The sequence below is a fragment of the Phyllobates terribilis genome, unplaced genomic scaffold, assembly GCF_046119375.1.
Source record: "Phyllobates terribilis strain yellow unplaced genomic scaffold, ASM4611937v1 Scaffold_65__1_contigs__length_7625178, whole genome shotgun sequence".
Taxonomy (NCBI): Eukaryota; Metazoa; Chordata; class Amphibia; order Anura; family Dendrobatidae; genus Phyllobates; species Phyllobates terribilis.
In genome coordinates this window covers 3,086,431-3,107,092 of record NW_027362825.1, presented here as the reverse complement: position 1 = coordinate 3,107,092, position 20,662 = coordinate 3,086,431, and the positions used below count along the sequence as shown (strand labels likewise).

Below are 20,662 nucleotides of genomic sequence, written 5' to 3'. Positions count from 1 at the left end.
TGAATCTTAGACCTTTCAACAGGAATGTTTTTTGTTCCGGTGGTATATTTTTTGCCCCCTGATAGAAAGTGGTCTACTGCATCAAGACCTAAACTGTGTTCTATGTTGGAATATAGAGCACATACATCTAGGGTGAGAAACATATAGTTTTCTCCCCATTGTAGATCCTTTGTCTCCAGAATGAGTTGGGATGAGTCTCTTAAAAAGGATGGTAAGTTAAGGACATAAGTCTGAAGAAAAAGATCAATAAAATGGGATAGAGAGCTAGTGAGAGAGCCTATCCCTGATATGATGGGTCTTCCGGGGGGATTCTTTGTGTCTTTGAGTATTTTTGGTAGGTGGTAAAAGAAAGCTTGATTTGGGCTATTATTTGTTAGATAACGCTTTTCTCTTTTATTCAATATCTTAGCTTGAAAGGCTTCTTGTATCAGCTTATTATATTCTTTTTCAAAGACATCAGTGGGGTCAGATGTAATTGGTTTGTAATATTTGGTGTCAGACAGTATATTATAGGCTTCCTTTATGAAGGCTCTATGAGCAGAAACGCGTTGTGTGATCCTTTTTAAAGACTTCCTTCTCCCTTTCCCTTTTGTACATCCATGTCCCTTATGTGTATTCATGGTTTTATGATTTTTTTAATAAACCTACAAATATTAATCCCTGGATAAAAAAATATGGTGGAATATCCTCCATGTGATTGCACCACAATTGGAAGATTCAACAATTTTTTTTGGTTACTAAACCTTCCATGGGAGCGCCTCCAGAATCCATTTGTCTCAATTAGTAAACATTATCTGTTAATCTTTTTAATTCCATGTAGATTACCATAAATATAAAAGCATCTGAGACCACCCTCTTCATATTCTCTACTTATAGCACATGCTCCAGTGGGATAAACCTGTCAATAAAGACAATACAGAAGTGCCCAACTACCTTGCACTATTGATTTAGTTTTATATTACATAGTTACATAGATTGAAAAAATACTAAGGTCCATCAAGTTCCACCTTTCTCCACCAGTTATACATTCTGTATCACTAGATTATTTATATAGGTGTAGCACGTAATTCGTGGACCCACTATGCCACAAAGCAGATTTGCCCTGGAGGGGCGTAACTATGCAGCTACCTTGATGTTCGCAGGAGCCTGTAGTGGTGAGGTCAGGCTTGCGCGGCTGATAGCTGTAAGGTGACACTTCAGGGCGGCTTTCTGCAGTAGCAGCTGACCCCAAGGGTAAATAACATTAATTCAGATTCTCAACAGGGCAGGACGGCCACTTGGGACAGGTTCAAACTGTTCAGAGAGGACAGCCACTGGGACAGGTTCAAACTGTGCAGACAGGACAGCCACTTGGGACAGGTTCAAACTGTTCAGAGAGGACTGCCACTGGGACAGGTTCAAACTGTGCAGACAGTACAGCCACTGGGACAGGTTCTAACTGTGCAGACAGGACAGCCACTTGGGACAGGTTCAAACTGTGCAGACAGGACAGCTACTGGGACAGGTACAAACTGTTCAGAGAGGACTGCCACTGGGACAGGTTCAAACTGTGCAGACAGGACAGCCACTTGGGACAGGTTCAAACTGTGCAGACAGGACAGCTGCTGGGACAGGTTCTGCTGTGCAGACAGGATGGCCACTGGGACAGGATCTGCTGTGCAGACAGGACAGCCACTGGGACAGATTCAGACTGCAGACACGATGGCCACTGGGACAGGTTCAGACTGTGCAGACAGGACGGCCACTGGGACATATTCAGACTGTGCAGACAAGATGGCCACTGGGACAGGTTAAGGGTTCAGGCCTGGGTATTGAGCCTTCAGGCCCCAGAGTAGCAGACAGGTACTGCATAGTCATTTTCAGGATATGGACACCGCCGAAGCGGTGACAGGAACACGGACAAACTATACTGGACTAAAGGGACACAGGATACAGGAATAGTTTTAACAGAATAAGGACGAAGGACCTGGCAACATGCAGTTACACACACCAAACCACCTACCATAACTATAGGGGTTGCTCAGGCACCTCCCAATTGGGGATGGTGGCTTTTATACAAGATGCCTCTTAGCTAATGGCTGGGAGACACCTTGCAGGTAATCACATTAACTAAATGCCTCCCAGCTGATAGCTGGGGACATTTACGATGTGCGCACGCTGCCTCTTTAAGAGCAGGGGAGCGCATACTAGGTGTGCCTCTGAGACACAGTGCGGCACACACAGAAGCAGGAGCATGCTAGAGTCCAAGCTGAGGACCTGGCAGTGATTGAGTCAGCGTCCCTGCATGGAAGGGGAAGGGACACCATGCAGGGAATCTGGCAGTAGCCCTACAACCACAATATTATTTGTACTGAGGGAATCATCCAGCCCTTTTTTAAAAGCTGTTATAGTGTCTGCCATTACTACCTCTTGTGGTCGGCATTCCACATTCTGACTGCTCTAACTGTAAAGAACCCTTTCCTATTTAGCTGCCGGAATTGCCTTTCTTCCACCCTTAATGAGTGCCCCCTGGTCCTTTGTAAGGTTTTTGGAAGGAATAAGTCATGTGCCAGTCCTCTCTATTGACCACAAATGTATTTATACATATAAATGAAATCTCCCCTGAGACGTCTTTTTTCTAAGCAAAACAAGCCCAACTTTTCCAACCTCTCATCATATGAGAGGCCTTCCGTCCCTTGTAATAATCCAGTTGCCCGTCTTTGAACTGACTTTAACTTCTGAATATCCTTTTTAAAATGTGAGGACCAAAACTGGATCCCATATTCTAGATGTGGCCTCACCAGTGATTTATAAAGGGGTAACAATACACTTGGATCGCTGGATTTTCTCTCTCTGTTTATACATCTTAAAATCTTGTTTGCTTTTGCAGCTGCAGCCTGACATTGAGTACTGCTGCCCAGCTTACTTGTAATCAGAATACCCAAGTCCTTGCCCTGTTCTATAGTCCTGAGTATATTTACCTTTAACATATATGCAGCAATAGGATTACTCCGGCCGAGGTACATTACTCTACACTTATCAACATTAAACCTCGTCTGTCAAGTGTTTGCCCATGCAGACATCTTATTCAGTCAGTCTGGTCATCTCATCCATTTCACTGGTGTTTTCAGTCAACTGGGAGATATATCTCTGATGGCATATTTAGAAAAAGAGAAAAACATACTCACATTTTGCCCCCCAGCTAATTCCCAGGTGTAATTGCCATATTGGTAGACCATGCATCGGGACCGCTCTTTGAAATGCATTGCAGAGAAGTTACTCCACCAATCAAACATATTTCCGTCCTTGTCAAAATTCCTTCCTGTTAAATAACAACCATCATTGAGCATAATCCATATACATGATGCTGAGCTTCACTGACTATAACTGTTAGAGCTCATTCAGAGGTCAGAGTTTTTTATCGTATGAAAAAAAACGGTGCAAGTTTCATCAATGATTTTGATCTGTGTTTGATCAGTATTTGGTTAAAGTGTCAGTTTTTGCCATCAGAGTTTCATCAGCTTTTGAAAGTTGTATATAGGCTGTGGATGGGCGTCAGATTCGTGTAGACCAGGCTGGCAAGTCGTCTGGTGAAGGACGTGGGGTTTACAGAGGAGGCTCTTCAGGTGGCAGAGGATTCTTCCATGGTGGTAGAGGACGTGGTGGTGGAGACCGAGGTTATGGAAACAGCAGACACCCGATCAGGTCAAAAAAGTATAGATGCACAAATTCGATAAAAAGATTTTGAAACTTTTATTGAATTATTTTAAAAGAAATTTAAAAAACACACATAAAGGAGAAGTGAACCAATGAAGGTGCCTGCAGTGCTAATAACAAGGGTAATCAATCATTTATTCTGTTTAACAAGACTAACAAAAGGAGATCATATCAATGAACCCAGTGATAAATATATGAAGAATTAAATAAATAAATAAATAAATAAAGGATCAGTATCCAAAATTCATTCATCTAGTAAGCATTAGTGGATTACAAGTACCCACCTTAAAGTATCCAGCATAAAAAATGTAGTCAAAATGCCGTAAAGGTATATATCTATAAATATGTCAATAGGTCATATAGAAAGAAGCCATAAAGCCCACAAATGGTAGAGAAGTGACAATGTAGGGCAAAGTCAATCATGGCCCACAAAATATAGATGGTATCACCAAGCATGGAAATAAACAGATGTTATCATCAGGCATAGAGATAAACAGAATGTAAATAGAGACAATACAACCTTTCAACTGCAGTTAAGGACTGCCCCAATGCGCATTTCGCAATCAGCTTCTTCAGGGACAGTAGTGTTTCTTTTAAAATAATTCAATAAAAGTTTCAAAATCTTTTTATCGAATTTGTGCATCTATACTTTTTTGACCTGATCGGGTGTTTGTTGAATAGAAGTATTGTCCCAAATAGGCTTTTCACTTTTAGGATTAATATGGAAACAGCAGGTTTGACAACAGGAGTGGAGGATATGGTGGTGGATCTTGTGACTACTATGGAAGTGGCAGAAGCCAAGGCAGTTACGGGGATAGGTCCGGAGGCTCATACAGAGACAGCTATGACAGTTATGAATAACGGCTAATTTCTGAATCTAGACCTGTTTGTCCAACGTGACTAACAGAAACTCCTTTGTATCTACCCCTTAGAGCTGGCCTCAAGGATGTGGAAGACTTGTTTTTGTTTTTCTTATTTTTGCAATAAAGTTTCTATAAAAGGAAAAAAAAAACATACAGAACTACTATTTACTTATTCCATAAATGTACCACTGGAACCTCAATGACGTAGTAGTAAAGCATCAGTTACTTCTCATCATTACTATTATCATCAAAGCCGTGAGTGATTTCGTGACCAATGACCATACCGATTCCACCAAAGTTCAATCCTTGCGGCTGTTGTTTGCTGAAAAATGGAGGCTGAAGGATCCCAGCAGGAAATACTGTAAAGCACAGAATAAAATAGTTATTAGTTGTAATTGATCTAATGATATAGACAAGAGATGAATTGGGTGAGTAACATTGGGTTTGGCATACCTGACACTATGGTAACCCAACCAAAACTATAGTTCATCACCAATTTGAACCCTTTTTCTGAGTAACTCACCAATCTGATTGCAATTAGGGGAATAGAAGGCATCAGCCACTGCTGCACCAATTATCCAACTATAAAAGAGTAACACAGGGACAGTTATTACAACAGTAATCTGGAGGTAATCTCTACATTCAGGTGTAAAATTGTGTAAAGTAAATATCATATATTGGGTCAATCAGATGCAAATTTTGTCACAGCTCCCCCAACCTAACATGTGTCATTCATAATACTTGTGTTTAATGTGTGTAAAAGATGGGTTATTGTGACCATAAACATATATATGCCCTGAAAAGTTAATGGTTGGCATGTCTGTAGATACGCCCTTGGTGGTAGTTGGCCTTGATGTTTTTGTGCTCTTGGTCGTAGTTCACCTTGATGTTTATACACCATTGGAGGTAATTGGCCTTGATATTCATACACCCTTGGTGGTAGCAGTTGACCTTGATGTTTTTATGCCCTTGGTGGTAGTTTGCCTTAGATATTTTTATACCCTTGGCGGTAGTTGGCCTTGATGTTTTTATGCCCTTGGTGGTAGTTGGCCTTAGATATTTTATACCCTTGGTTGCAGTTGGCCTTGATGGTGATACACCCTTGGTGGTAGTTGGCCTTGATGTTTATACGCTCTTAGCTATAGTTGATCTTGATGATTTTGATTATATTTTTCAATGAGTTTTGGTAGAACATTTTTTTCTATTGGTCACTTTTGTGTTTGCCCATGTAGAAAGTAGACATCCATTGACTGATAGAGAAATATTAAAGGGTTTTTCTAATTTTCAATATGCTGTTAGGACATTTCCTGTTATTTGAGGGGAGTCCCTTGCTTGATTCTCATCTATTTGCCAAAGAAAACAGCACCTACAAAACATCTCTAGAAGACGCAATACAATCTGTTTAATACAAATGCAGTCCATTGATGTCAATAGGTGAAAATCTTTAAATGTTCCTTGTGATGACTCTGCAGTAGTGAGGAGCGAGCATGCTCATTTAACGCTTTCGCCGAGCACTCTTGGGTGCTTTCGTGTATCTTTGGCATGCTCGTTTATTAAGTTGCCTGCATGATTTGTGACTGATAATCAGCCTCAACAAGTGAGGATTCCCTAACAAACAGGCAATCTCTGCATGTGGTGAAGCTGACTAACAGCCATAAATCATGCAGACGCCCGGGACTTGAACTTAATATACGAGCTTGCAGAAGATACTAGGTAAGCACCCGAGCGAGCTCGGCGAAAGGGTTAAACGAGCACGCTCACTCATCACTACCCTGCAGTTAAAGTTAAAGGGGTTGTCCGCTACTGAATGAAAACATTTGTCCCAAAATGTGGTGAAACTTTGATGTCAGTATCACATGCGCATTTCAGACTTGTTATACTATGTTCATCTGCTCTTTTAGCTTTTGTTTATTAAGTATATTTATAGTCTATTGATGCCTGAGGTAGAAAAATCTGAAATTGGACATACTGGTAATTCGGTTTCTAGGAATCTTCCACGACAGCACCTTTGGAGGTTCACTCTCTGCCCTAATAGGGACAGAGAACTTATAGAGATGAAATAGTCCCTCCCATTTTCCTATCAACAGTATTTTTCCGATGCCAAAGCAACAACTAACATATGCACAAAGAAACTATTTGATGTTCCCAGAAATCTTTTGTGAAAGCACAAATTCAGGACATTTAAGATTTGCCTCAAGGACCCCAGGAATACTGCCAAAGTGCCAACGTTAAGAATTGGTTTTGCTAAGCCCCATCACTTTTAGTTTTCGATTAGATATTGCCACCAATAGAGTGGAACCCCAACTGATCAGTAACAGGAGTGAAGCTGTACAATTTCTTGAAAGAAAATGCTAATGTCAGAAATGGGATTCGAACCCACGCCTACAGGAGAGACTGTGAACTAAACGCAGCACTTTGGACCGCTCAGCCATCCTGACTTCTTCTGGCTTTTGTAATTTAACTCTTTCTAAGCTAAGCAGTAGAAAGATGAGCATTACTTGTGATGAAAGGAAATATACCATGATTTCTTTTATTTTAATATTGATTTGTAACCTATTAGTTACAGCTAATTTTGAGCTTCATGACCAAGCACCGTTTTTTAAATCTGACATGTATCACTTTATGTGGCAATAACACTGGAATGCTTAACATATCCCCATGATTCTGATAGTGTTATTTTGTAACACATTGTACTTTATATTAATGGTAAATTTAGGTCAATATATATTTAGTTTTTCTTGTGAAAATATCTAAAGTTGCACAATTTCATTGAAATGCGGTGATGCCCCATATGTCTTCAGAAACTACTGTTTGGTCACACAGCAGGGCTTTGAAAGTAAGAGCGCTATTTGGGTTTTGGGAATGCAGATTTTGCAAGAATATTTTGAGGGTGACATTTGCTTAGTTCCAAAAGTACCAAAACAGCAGAAACCCCTCCAAAGTGATCCCATTTTATAAATTACTCCTCACAATGAATTCATCAACACCGGCAATTACTATTTTTGTCCAACAGGTGTTTTCACTCTGCAACATCCAGAATTGCAAATAAGCCAGTTTAGTGCCCAGCTTGCGCTTATGGAGACAAGCAACCCATACATTTTAAGTGGGCTCTCCTCGCTAGAGAAATGCCAAATCTGTGGATTCTTTGTCTTACCATTAACGTGGAAACCCCTATTTTTAGAATGAAAGATGACGGTCTTGAGTTGGTGCTTGTGTTTTTTGCCTTCCTGGCTTTTTCCCTAAACAGCTTTGTTCCTGGCATATTTTTGAAGCATATTTGTCTCAGTAATGCCACAGCGATTCATAGTCAAACATAAATGGCTGAAATCATTCAGCTAGTGTCTGATACATGCTGCCCGTATTAGCAATCAGGTTTCCTTTAAATTCTAATACAGCTAAGTCAAACTAAAATAAAACAAAGTGATGACGTCCAGAATGAAGGAAAAATTACAAAAAATATTATTTTCCTCAAAAGTTAAAAGTGTTCAGTTCTCAAGTTTCTATCATTTTATTTCCTGTAGATAGTTATAATGATTAGGACTTTTACATTCTCTGTAAACAGTCAGTCCATATGCTTTGTTTATTTTCTGCTGAAAATTTAATGGGTGAAGAAAAAAACTTTTGCCGAAGCCCAGGGACCTTTAGATCTTCAGTCTAACGCTCTCCCAACAGAGCTATTTCGGCATGACACGTTTAGATTCAGGAATGTTCAACACACTGTAGATGTCACAACTGGATGTATTTATTTTTACTTTGACTTATTTTTGCAAGATTATCTATATTTGAAAGTACCGCTATTTTGCGCACATATTTAAGAACTTACATTAATTCTTTGTGAATGAATAGAAAAAAACAGCAATTCTGCATTTTTTTTACATTTTCAAATTTACTCAATTTGCCAGATTAATTCTGACTGTGTCTCTGTAGGACAGGTGATGATTGAGTATAAAACACAATTTGTAAGCATAATGTTGCATCAAGCTTTATTTTTTCATAGGTGCAAACAATTGGAGTGAAGAAAGGAGATGTAAATTTAGAGGAAATATTCTACTGATTGTTAATGTTGAAAGTGAAAACATTTGTCCCAAAATGTGGTGAAACTTTGATGTCAGTATCACATCCGCATTTCAGACTTGTTAAACTATGTTCATCTGCTCTTTTAGCTTTTGTTTATTAAGTATATTTATAGTCTATTGATGCCTGAGGTAGAAAAATCTGAAATCAGACTTACTGGTAATTCGGTTTCTAGGAATCTTCGACGACAGCACCTTAGGAGGTTCACTCTCTGCCCTAATAGGGACAGAGAACACATAGAGATGAAATAGTCCCTCCCATTTTCCTATCAACAGTATTTTTCCGATGCCAAAGCAACAACTAACATATGCACAAAGAAACTATTTGATGTTCCCAGAAGTCTTTTGTGAAAGCACAAATTCAGGACATTAAAGATTTGCCTCAAGGACCCACAGGAATACTGCCAAAGTGCCGACATTGTGAATTGTTTTTGCTAAGCCCCCCATCACTTTTAGTTTTCGATTTGAGATTGCCACCAATAGAGCGGAACCCCAAATGATCAGTAACAGGAGTGAAGCTGAACAATTTCTTGAAAGAAAATGCTAATGTCAGAAGTTGGATTCAAACCCACTCCTTCAGAAGAGACAGTGACCTGATCGCAGCGCCTTAGACAGCTCGATAATCCAGACTTCTCCTGGCTTTTGTAATTTAACTCTTTCTAAGCTAAGCAGTAGAAAGATGAGCATTACTGGTGATGAAAGGAAATATACCATAATTTCATTTATTTTAATATTTATTTGTAACCTATTAGTTACAGCCAATTTTGAGCTTCATGACCACGCACCGTTTTTTAAATCTGACATGTATCACTTTAGGTGGCAATAGCACTGGAATCCTTAACATATCCCCGTGATTCTGATAGTGTTATTTTGTAACACATTGTACTTTATATTAATGGTAAATTTAGGTCAATATATATTTAGTTTTTCTTGTGAAAATATCTAAAGTTGCACAATTTCATTGAAATGCGGTGATGCCCCATATGTCTTCAGAAACTACTGTTTGGTCAACAGCAGGGCTTTGAAAGTAAGAGCGCTATTTGGGTTTTGGTAATGCAGATTTTGCAAGAATATTTTGAGGGTGACAATTGCGGAGTTCCAAAAGTACCAAAACAGCAGAAACCGCTCCAAAGTGATCCCATTTTATAAATTACTCCTCACAATGAATTCATCAACACCGGCAATTACTATTTTTGTCCAACAGGTGTTTTCACTCTGCAACATCCAGAATTGCAAATAAGCCAGTTTAGTGCCCAGCTTCCGCGTATGGAGACAAGCACCCCATACATTTTAAGTGGGCTCTTCTCGCTAGAGAAATGCCAAATCTGTGGATTCTTTGTCTTACCATTAACGTGGAAACCCCTTTTTTTAGAATGAAAGATTATGGTCCTGAGTTGGGGCTTGTGTTTTTTTGCCTTCCTGGCTTTTTCCCCAAACAGCTTTGTTCCTGGCATATTTTTGAAGCATATTTGTCTCAGTAATGCCACAGCGATTCATAGTCAAACATAAATGGCTGAAATCATTCAGCTAGTGTCTGATACATGCTGCCCGTATTAGCTATCAGGTTTCCTTTAAATCCTCATACAGCTAAGTCAAACTAAAATAAAACAAAGTGATGACGTCCAGAATGAAGGAAAAATTACAAAAAAAATATTATTTTCCTCAAAAGTTAAAAGTGTTCAGTTCTCAAGTTTCTATCATTTTATTTCCTGTAGATAGTTATAATGATTATGACTTTTACATTCTCTGTAAACAGTCAGTCACTATGCTTTGTTTATTTTCTGCTTAAAATTTAATGGGTGAAGAAAAAAGCTTTTTCCAAAATCCAGAGCTGAACCAGGGACCTTCAGGTCGTCAGTCTAACTCTCTCCCAACTGAGCTACTTCAGCCAGACACGTTTGGATTCAAGAATGTTCAACACACTGTAGATATCACAACTGGATGTATTTATTTTTACTTTGACTTGTTTTTGCAAGATTATCTATATTTTAAAGTCCCACTATTTTGCGTACATATTTAAGAACTTACATTAATTCTTTGTGAATGAATAGAAAAAAACAGCAATTCTGCATTTTTTTTACATTTTCAAATTTACTCAATTCGCCAGGGTAATTCTGACTGTGTCTCTGTAGGACAGGTGATGATTGAGCATAAAACACAATTTGTAAGCATAATGTTGCATCAAGCTTTATTTTCTCTTAGGTGCAAACAATTGGAGTGAAGAAAGGAGATGCAAATTTAGAGAAAATATTCTACTGATTGTTAATGTTGAAAGTGAAAACATTTGTCCCAAAATGTGGTGAAACTTTGATGTCAGTATCACATGCGCATTTCAGACTTGTTAAACTATGTTCATCTGTTCTTTTAGCTTTTGTTTATTAAGTATATTTATAGACTATTGATGCCTGAGGTAGAAAAATCTGAAAATAGACTTACTGGTAATTCAGTTTCTTGAAATCTTCCAGGACAGCACCTTAGGAGGTTCACTCTCTGCCCTAATAGGGACAGAGAACACATAGAGATGAAATAGTCCCTACCATTTTCCTATCCACAGTATTTTTCCGATGCCAAAGCAACAACTAACATATGCACAAAGAAACTATTTGATGTTCCCATAAGTCTTTTGTGAAAGCACAAATTCAGGACATTTGCCTCAAGGTTCCCCAGGAATACTGCCAGAGTGCCAACGTTGAGAATTGGTTTCGCTAAGCCCCATCACTTTTAGTTTTCGATTTGAGATTGCCACCAATAGAGCGGACCCCCAACTAATCAGTAACAGGAGTGAAGCTGTACAATTTCTTGAAAGAAAATGTTAATGTCAGAAGTGGGACTCGAACCCATGCCTCCAGGAGAAACTGCAACCTGAACACCGGTAGACCGCTCGGCCATCCTGACTTCTTCTGGCTTTTTTAATTTAACTCTTTCTAAGCTAAGCAGTAGAAAGATGAGCATTACTTGTGATGAAAGGAAATATACCATGATTTCTTTTATTTCAATATCGATTTGTAACCTATTAGTTACAGCCAATTTTGAGCTTCATGACCAAGCACCGTTTTTTAAATCTGACATGTATCACTTTATGTGGCAATAACACTGGAATGCTTAACACATTGTACTTTATATTAATGGTAAATTTAGGTCAATATATATTTAGTTTTTCTTGTGAAAATATCTAAAGTTGCACAATTTCATTGAAATGCGGTGATGCCCCATATGTCTTCAGAAACTACTGTTTGGTCACACAGCAGGGCTTTGAAAGTAAGAGCGCTATTTGGGTTTTGGGAATGCAGATTTTGTAAGAATATTTTGAGGGTGACATTTGCGGAGTTCCAAAAGTACCAAAACAGCAGAAACCCCTCCAAAGTGATCCCATTTTATAAATTACTCCTCACAATGAATTCAGCAACACCGGCAATTACTATTTTTGTCCAACAGGTGTTTTCACTCTGCAACATCTAGAATTGCAAATAAGCCAGTTTAGTGCCCAGCTTGCGCTTATGGAGACAAGCACCCCATACATTTTAAGTAGGCTCTCCTCGCTAGAGAAATGCCAAATCTGTGGATTCTTTGTCTTACCATTACCGTGGAAACTCCTATTTTTAGAATGAAAGATGACGGTCCTGAGTTGGGGCTTGTGTATTTTGCCTTCCTGGCTTTTTCCCCAAACAACTTTTTTCCTGGCATATTTTTAAAGCATATTTGTCTCAGTAATGCCACAGCGATTCATAGTCAAACATAAATGGCTGAAATCATTCAGCTAGTGTCTGATACATGCTGCCCGTATTAGCTATCAGGTTTCCTTTAAATCCTCATACAGCTAAATCAAACTAAAATAAAACAAAGTGATGACGTCCAGAATGAAGGAAAAATTACAAAAAATATTATTTTCCTCAAAAGTTAAAAGTGTTCAGTTCTCAAGTTTCTATCATTTTATTTCCTGTAGATAGTTATAATGATTAGGACTTTTACATTCTCTGTAAACAGTCAGTCCATATGCTTTGTTTATTTTCTGCTTAAAATTTAATGGGTGAAGAAAAAAACTTTTGCCAAAACCCAGGATTGACCCTAGGACCTTTAGATCTTCAGGCTAACGCTCTCCCAACTGACCTATTTCAGCAGGACACATTTAGATTCAGGAATGTTAAACACACTGTAGATGTCACAACTGGATGTATTTATTTTTACTTTGACTTGTTTTTGCAAGATTATCTATATTTGAAAGTCCCGCTATTTTGCGTACATATTTAAGAACTTACATTAATTCTTTGTGAATGAATAGAAAAAACAGCAATTCTGCATTTTTTTTATATTTTCAAATTTACTCAATTCGCCAGGGTAATTCTGAATGTGTCTTTGTAGGACAGGTGATGATTGAGCATAAAACACAATTTGTAAGCATAATGTTGCATCAAGCTTTATTTTTTCTTAGGTGCAAACAATTGGAGTGAAGAAAGGAGATGCAAATTTAGAGAAAATATTCTACTGATTGTTAATGTTGAAAGTGAAAACATTTGTCCCAAAATGTGGAGAAACTTTGATGTCAGTATCACATGCACATTTCAGACTTCTTAAACTATGTTCATCTGCTCTTTTAGCTTTTGTTTATTAAGTATATTTATAGTCTATTGATGCCTGAGGTAGAAAAATCTGAAATTAGACTTACTGGTAATTCGGTTTCTAGGAATCCTCCACGACAGCACATTAGGAGGTTCACTCTCTGCCCTAATAGGGACAGAGAACACATAGAGATGAAATTGTCCCTCTCATTTTCCTATCCACAGTATTTTTCCAATGCCAAAACAACAACTAATATATGCACAAAAACTATTTGATGTTCCCAGAAGTCTTTTGTGAAAGCACAAATTCAGGACATTAAAGATTTGCCTCAAGGACCCCCAGGAATACTGCCAAAGTGCCAACGTTGAGAATTGGTTTTGCTTAGTCCGATTGCTTTTAGTTTTCGATTTGAGATTGCCACCAATGGAGCGGAACCCCAATTGATCAGTAACAGGAGTGAAGCTGTACAATTTCTTGAAAGAAAATGATAATGTCAGAAGTGAGATTCGAACCCACGCCTCCAGCAGAGACTGCGACCTGAACACAGCGCCTTAGACCGCTCGGCCATCCTGACTTCTTCTGGCTTTTGTAATTTAACTCTTTCTAAGCTAAGCAGTAGAAAGATGAGCATTACTTGTGATGAAAGGAAATATACCATGATTTCTTTTATTCCAATATTGATTTGTATCCTATAAGTTACAGCCAATTTTGAGCTTCATGACCAAGCACCGTTTTTTAAATCTGACATGTATCACTTTATGTGGCAATAACACTGGAATGCTTAACATATCCCAGTGATTCTGATAGTGTTATTTTGTAACACATTGTACTTTATATTAATGGTAAATTTAGGTCAATATATATTTAGTTTTTCTTGTGAAAATATCTAAAGTTGCACAATTTCATTGAAAAGCGGTGATGCCCCATAGGTCTTCAGAAACTACTGTTTGGTCACACAGCAGGGCTTTGAAAGTAAGAGCACTATTTGGGTTTTGGGAATGCAGATTTTGCAAGAATATTTTGAGGCTGACATTTGCGGAGTTCCAAAAGTACCAAAACAGCAGAAACCTCTCCAAAGTGATCCCATTTTATAAATTACTCCTCACAATGAATTCATCAACACCGACAATTACTATTTTTGTCCAACAGGTGTTTTCACTCTGCAACATCCAGAATTGCAAATAAGCCAGTTTAGTGCCCAGCTTGCGCTTATGGAGACAAGCACCCCATACATTTTAAGTGGGCTCTCCTTGCTAGAGAAATGCCAAATCTGTGGATTCCTTGTCTTACCATTAACGTGGAAACCCCTATTTTTAGAATGAAAGATGACGGTCTTGAGTTGGGGCTTGTGTTTTTTGACTTCCTGGCTTTTTCCCCAAACAGCTTTGTTCCTGGCATATTTTTGAAGCATATTTGTCTCAGTAATGCCACAGCGATTCATAGTCAAACATAAATGGCTGAAGTCATTCAGCTAGTGTCTGATACATGCTGCCCGTATTAGCTATCAGGTTTCCTTTAAATCCTCATACAGCTAAGTCAAACTAAAATAAAACAAAGTGATGATGTCCAGAATGAAGGAAAAATTACAAAAAATATTATTTTCCTCAAAAGTTAAAAGTGTTCAGTTCTCAAGTTTCTATCATTTTATTTCCTGTAGATAGTTATAATGATTAGGACTTTTACATTCTCTGTAAACAGTCAGTCCATATGCTTTGTTTATTTTCTGCTTATAATTTAATGGGTGAAGAAAAAAACTTTTGCCGAAACCCGGGACCTTTAGATCTTCAGTCTAACGCTCTCCCAACTGAGCTATTTCGGCAGGACATGTTTAGATTCAGGAATGTTCAACACACTGTAAATGTCACAACTGGATGCATTTTTTTTTACTTTGACTTGTTTTTGCAAGATTATCTATATTTGAAAGTACCGCTATTTTGCGCACATATTTAAGAACTTACATTTATTCTTTGTGAATGAATAGAAAAAACAGCAATTCTGCATTTTTTTGACATTTTCAAATTTACTCAATTCGCCAGGGTAATTCTGACTGTGTCTTTGTAGGACAGGTGATTATTAGAGATGAGCGGTGTTCGACTAGAACTGTTCGCCAATCTCAAATTCGAGCTGTTTTGGGCGGTGTTCGAGTTGTTCGACGAACCCGAACGATTTGCAAAAAATTCGGCTGTTCGAGGTTATGTTCGATAACTGTTCGTTCACCAAAAGCTTGTCCTGCATGTCTGGCGCTATTTAGAGCACCAATCATGCAGGGATTGTCTGCCACTCACTGTAATGCCACAGCCATGGTGGTTGTGGCATTACAGTGATTGCCCAAATCGATGGGAACAGTGCCAACAGTGAAACATGAAAAACCGGCAATTCAGCAGCGGCATACACCGGTACCCGACAATTTAGAACAGACAGAATAGAGCTTCACACATAGATTAGATAGATATAAACATGTCAGCCACATATATACGAAGTACAGTGAAAGTGCTGCTTACTGTTCTTGTCATTTAGCGTAAAGGATTTATCAAAAAAAATAATAGTGTTTTCATGCACCGTCTCTTTAAAAAAGCCGGCCGGCAATTCAGCAGGGTACCCGACAATTTATAACAGACAGAATAGAGCATCACACATAGATTAGATAGATAGAAACATGTCAGTCACATATATATGAAGTACAGTGACAGTGTTGATTACTGTACTTGTCATTTAGTGTAAAGGATTTATTAAAAAAAATAATAGTGTTTTCATGCACCGTCTCTTTAAGAAAGCCGGCCGGCAATTCAGCATCTGTACCCGACAATTTATAACAGACAGAATAGAGCTTCACACAGAGATTAGATAGATAGAAACATGTCAGTCACGTATATATGATGTACAGTGATAGTGTTGGTTACTGTACTTGTCATTTAGTATTAAAATAAAGGATTTATTATTAAAAAAATTGGCGTGGGGTTCCCCTTAATTTTAGGCTCTAGCGGAGGTTAAGCAGACACCTGGGGCAGATGTTTGAAGCCTGGGAAGGGGGTAATACCCACGGAGCTACCCAGGCTACTAATATCAGCCCCCAGCTGAATACATAGCCTTTACTAGCTATTAAAATGGGGGACCCCCCAAAAAATATGACGTGGGGTCCCCCCTAATTTAATAGCTAGCAAAGGCTAGGCAGACAGCTGGGGGCTGATATTAATAGCCCAGGAAGGGAGCCATGAATATTGGCCCCCTCCCAGGCTAGAAACACCAGCCGTCAGCCGCCCCAGAAATGGCGCATTCATAGGATGCGCCAATTCTGGCACTTAGCCTCGCTCTTCCACGCTGCCCTGGTGCGGTGGCAGGGGGTAATAGAGTTGGGGTTGATGTCAGCTTATAATGCCAGCTGACATCAAGCCCAGGTTAGTAATGGAGAGGCGTCTATAAGAAACCCCCATTACTAACCCCATAGTCAAAGTTAAAAAAAACACAAACACCCAGAATAAAGTCCTTTAATTGAAATAAAGACACAATCCTTTATTGTTCTAAATTAAACCATACTTACCGTCACGCCCATTCCAGCTGAAGCCAACGATCTCCTGCAATAAAAGAAAAATAATAAAGCAACCTCATCCTTACCTTTCCATGGTTCCCACGACAGCTTCAGCTCTGCTACATCGAGATGACAGGCTGGACCGCAGCTGCCATCCAGCCTGTCATCCCGCAGACACTGAGAAGCGCAGGCTTGCTTGCGCTGCTCAGCGTCTCTCTGTGACGGCATCCAGATGAGCCGAGTTCATGTCCAATGAACTCGGCTCACCTAATGCACGTCACTGAGAGCGTGGGAAAATTCTCACGCTGAAGCGGTGAGTGCAGGAGAATTCTCCCACGCTGTCAGTGACGTGCATAAGGTGAGCTCATGTCCAATGAACTCAGCTCACCTCCTGCACGTCACTGACAGCGTGGGAGAATTCTCCTGCACTCAGCGCTTCAGCGTGAGAATTCTCCCACGCTGAAGCGCTGAGTGCAGGAGAATTTTCCCACGCTGTCAGTGACGTGCATAAGGTGAGCTCATGTCCAATGAACTCAGCTCACCTCCTGCACGTCACTGACAGCGTGGGAGAATTCTCCTGCACTCAGCGCTTCAGTGTGAGAATTCTCCCACGCTGAAGCGCTGAGTGCAGGAGAATTTTCCCACGCTGTCAGTGACGTGCATGAGGTGAGCCGAGTTCATTGGACATTAACTCGGCTCATCTGGATGCCCTCACAGAGAGACACTGTGGAGCGCAAGCAAGCCTGCGCTTCTCAGTGTCTGCGGGATGACAGGCTGGATGGCAGCGTTCTGCTGCGGTCCAGCCTGTCATCTCGATGTAGCAGAGCTGAAGCTGTCATGGGAACCATGGAAAGGTAAGGATGATGTTGCTTTATTATTTTTCTTTTATTTCAGGAGATCGTTGGCTTCAGCTGGAATGGGCGTGATGGTAAGTATGGTTCAATTTAGAACAATAAAGAATTGTCTGTTTATTTCAATTAAAGGACTTTTTTCTGGGTGTTGTGTTTTTTTTAAATACTTTACTAGAAATTCATGGTGGTCATGTCTAATATTGGCGTGACCCCATGAATTTCGGGCTTAGGGCCAGATGATAATGCCAAGCTGGCCCTAACCCCTTTATTACCCAGTGAGCCACCGCATCAGGGCCCTGGATGAGTTGGGTACAGCGCCAGAAGATGGCGCTTCTATGAACGCGCCATTTTCCGGGGTGGCTGCGGACTGCAATTTGCAGCGGGGGTGGCCCAGAAAGCTTGGGCCTCCCTGCGCTGCGGATTCCAGCCCCCAGCTGCCTAGTTGTACCTGGCTGGACACAAAAACAGGGCGAAGCCCCACGTCAATTTTCTTTAAATTATTTCATGAAATAATTAAGAAAAAAAGGGCTTCCCTATATTGTTGTGTCCGTCCAGGTACAAATAGGCAGCTGGTGGTTAGGGGCAGCCCGTTCCTGCCTGCTGCACCTGACTGGACACAAATATAGTGCGAAGCCCCACGTCAATTTTTTTTTAATTATTTCATGAATTTCCTGAAATTATTTAAAAAAATTGAAGTGGGGCATCGCACTATATTTGTGTCCAGCCAGGTACAGCAGGCAGGAACGGGCTGCCCCCAACCACCAGCTGCCTATTTGTACCTGGCCGGACACAACAATATAGGGAAGGCCTTTTTTTCTTAATTATTTCATGAATTTCATGAAATAATTAAAAAAAATTGAAGTGGGGCTTCGCACTATATTTGTGTCCAGCCAGGTACAGCAGGCAGGAACGGGCTGCCCCCAACCACCAGCTGCCTATTTGTACCTGGCCGGACACAACAATATAGGAAAGGCCTTTTTTTCTTAATTATTTCATGAATTTCATGAAATAATTAAAAAAAATTGAAGTGGGGCTTCGCACTATATTTGTGTCCAGCCAGGTACAGCAGGCAGGAACGGGCTGCCCCCAACCACCAGCTGACTATTTGTACCTGGCCGGACACAACAATATAGGGAAGGCCTTTTTTTCTTAATTATTTCATGAATTTCATGAAATAATTAAAAAAAAAATACGTGGGGCTTCGCCCTATTTTTGTGTCCAGCCAGGTACAACTAGGCAGCTGGGGGCTGGAATCTGCAGCGCAGGGAAACCCAAGCTTTCTGGGCCCCCCCCCCGCAGCAAATTGCAGTCCGCAGCCACCCCGGAAAATGGCGCGTTCATAGAAGCGCCATCTTCTGGCGCTGTACCCAACTCATCCAGGGCCCTGGTGCGGTGGCTCACTGGGTAATAAAGGGGTTAGGGCCAGCTTGGTATTATCAGCTGGCCCCAAGCCCAAAATTCATGGGGTCACGCCAGTATTAGACATGACCGCCATGAATTTCTAGTAAAGTATTTAAAAAAAACACAACACCCAGAATAAAGTCCTTTAATTGAAATAAACACACAATTCTTTATTGATCTAAATTAAACCATACTTACCATCACGCCCATTCCAGATGAAGCCAACGATCTCCTGTAATAAAAATAAAATAATAAACCAACATCATCCGTACCTTTCCATGGTTCCCAGGACAGTTCCAGCTCTGCTACATCGAGATGACTGGCTGGACCGCAGCAGAACGCTGCCATCCAGCCTGTCATCCCGCGGACACTGAGAAGCGCAGGCATGCTTGCGCTCCTCACTGTCTCGCTGTGACGGCATCCAGATGAGCCGAGGTCATGTCCAATGAACTCGGCTCACCTCATGCACGTCACTGACAGCGTGGGAAAATTCTCACGCTGAAGTGCTGAGTGCAGGAGAATTCTCCCACGCTGTCAGTGACGTGCATGAGGTGAGCTCATGTCCAATGAACTCAGCTCACCTCATGCACCTCACTGACAGCGTGGGAAAATTCTCCTGCACTCAGCGCTTCAGCGTGAGAATTTTCCCACGCTGTCAGTGACGTGCATGAGGTGAGCCGAGATCATTGGACATGACCTCGGCTCATCTGGATGCCGTCACAGCGAGACAGTGAGGAGCGCAAGCATGCCTGCGCTTCTCAGTGTCTGCGGGATGACAGGCTGGATGGCAGCGTTCTGCTGCGGTCCAGCCAGTCATCTCGATGTAGCAGAGCTGGAGCTGTCCTGGGAACCATGGAAAGGTAAGGATGATGTTTGTTTATTATTTTATTTTTATTACAGGAGATCGTTGGCTTCAGCTGGAATGGGCGTGACGGTTAGTATGGTTTAATTTAGAACAATAAAGAATTGTGTGTTTATTTCAATTAAAGGACTTTATTCTGGGTGTTTGTGTTTTTTTTAACTTTGACTATGGGGTTAGTAATGGGGGTGTCTTATAGACGCCTCTCCATTACTAACCTGGGCTTGATGTCAGCTGGCATTATAAGCTGACATCAACCCCAGCCCTATTACCCCACTGCCACCGCTACAGGGCAGTGGGAAGAGCGAGGCTAAGTGCCAGAATTGGCGCATCCTATGGATGCGTCATTTCTGGGGCGGCTGACGGCTGGTGTTTCTAGCCTGGGAGGGGGCCAATATTCATGGCACCCTTCCTGGGCTATTAATATCAGCCCCCAGCTGTCTGCCTAGCCTTTGCTAGCTATTAAAATAGGGGGGACCCCACGTCATTTTTTTTGGGGGGTCCCCCATTTTAATAGCTAGTAAAGGCTAAGCATTCAGCTGGGGGCTGATATTAGTAGCCTGGGAAGCTCCGTGGGTATTACCCCCTTCCGAGGCTTCAAACATCTGCCCCAGCCGTCTGCTTAACCTCCGCTAGAGCCTAAAATTATGGGGGATCCCATGCCAATTTTTATTTTAATAAATCCTTTATTTTAACACTAAATGACAAGTACAGTAACCAACACTATCACTGTACTTATTATAAATGTGACTGACATGTTTCTATCTATCTAATCTATGTGTGATGCTCTATCTTTCTGTTCTAAATTGTCGGGTACCGCTGCTGAATTGCCGGCC

At 40.6% G+C, this 20,662-nt stretch overlaps 1 non-coding gene across 1 annotated transcript; it reads right to left on the bottom strand.

Moving 5' to 3' along the window:
- Nucleotides 1-13,680: 13,680 nt before the first annotated feature.
- Nucleotides 13,681-13,763, bottom strand: TRNAL-CAG (transfer RNA leucine (anticodon CAG)). Its single transcript has one exon. It is a non-coding gene; the product is annotated as a tRNA-Leu (tRNA).
- Nucleotides 13,764-20,662: the final 6,899 nt, after the last annotated feature.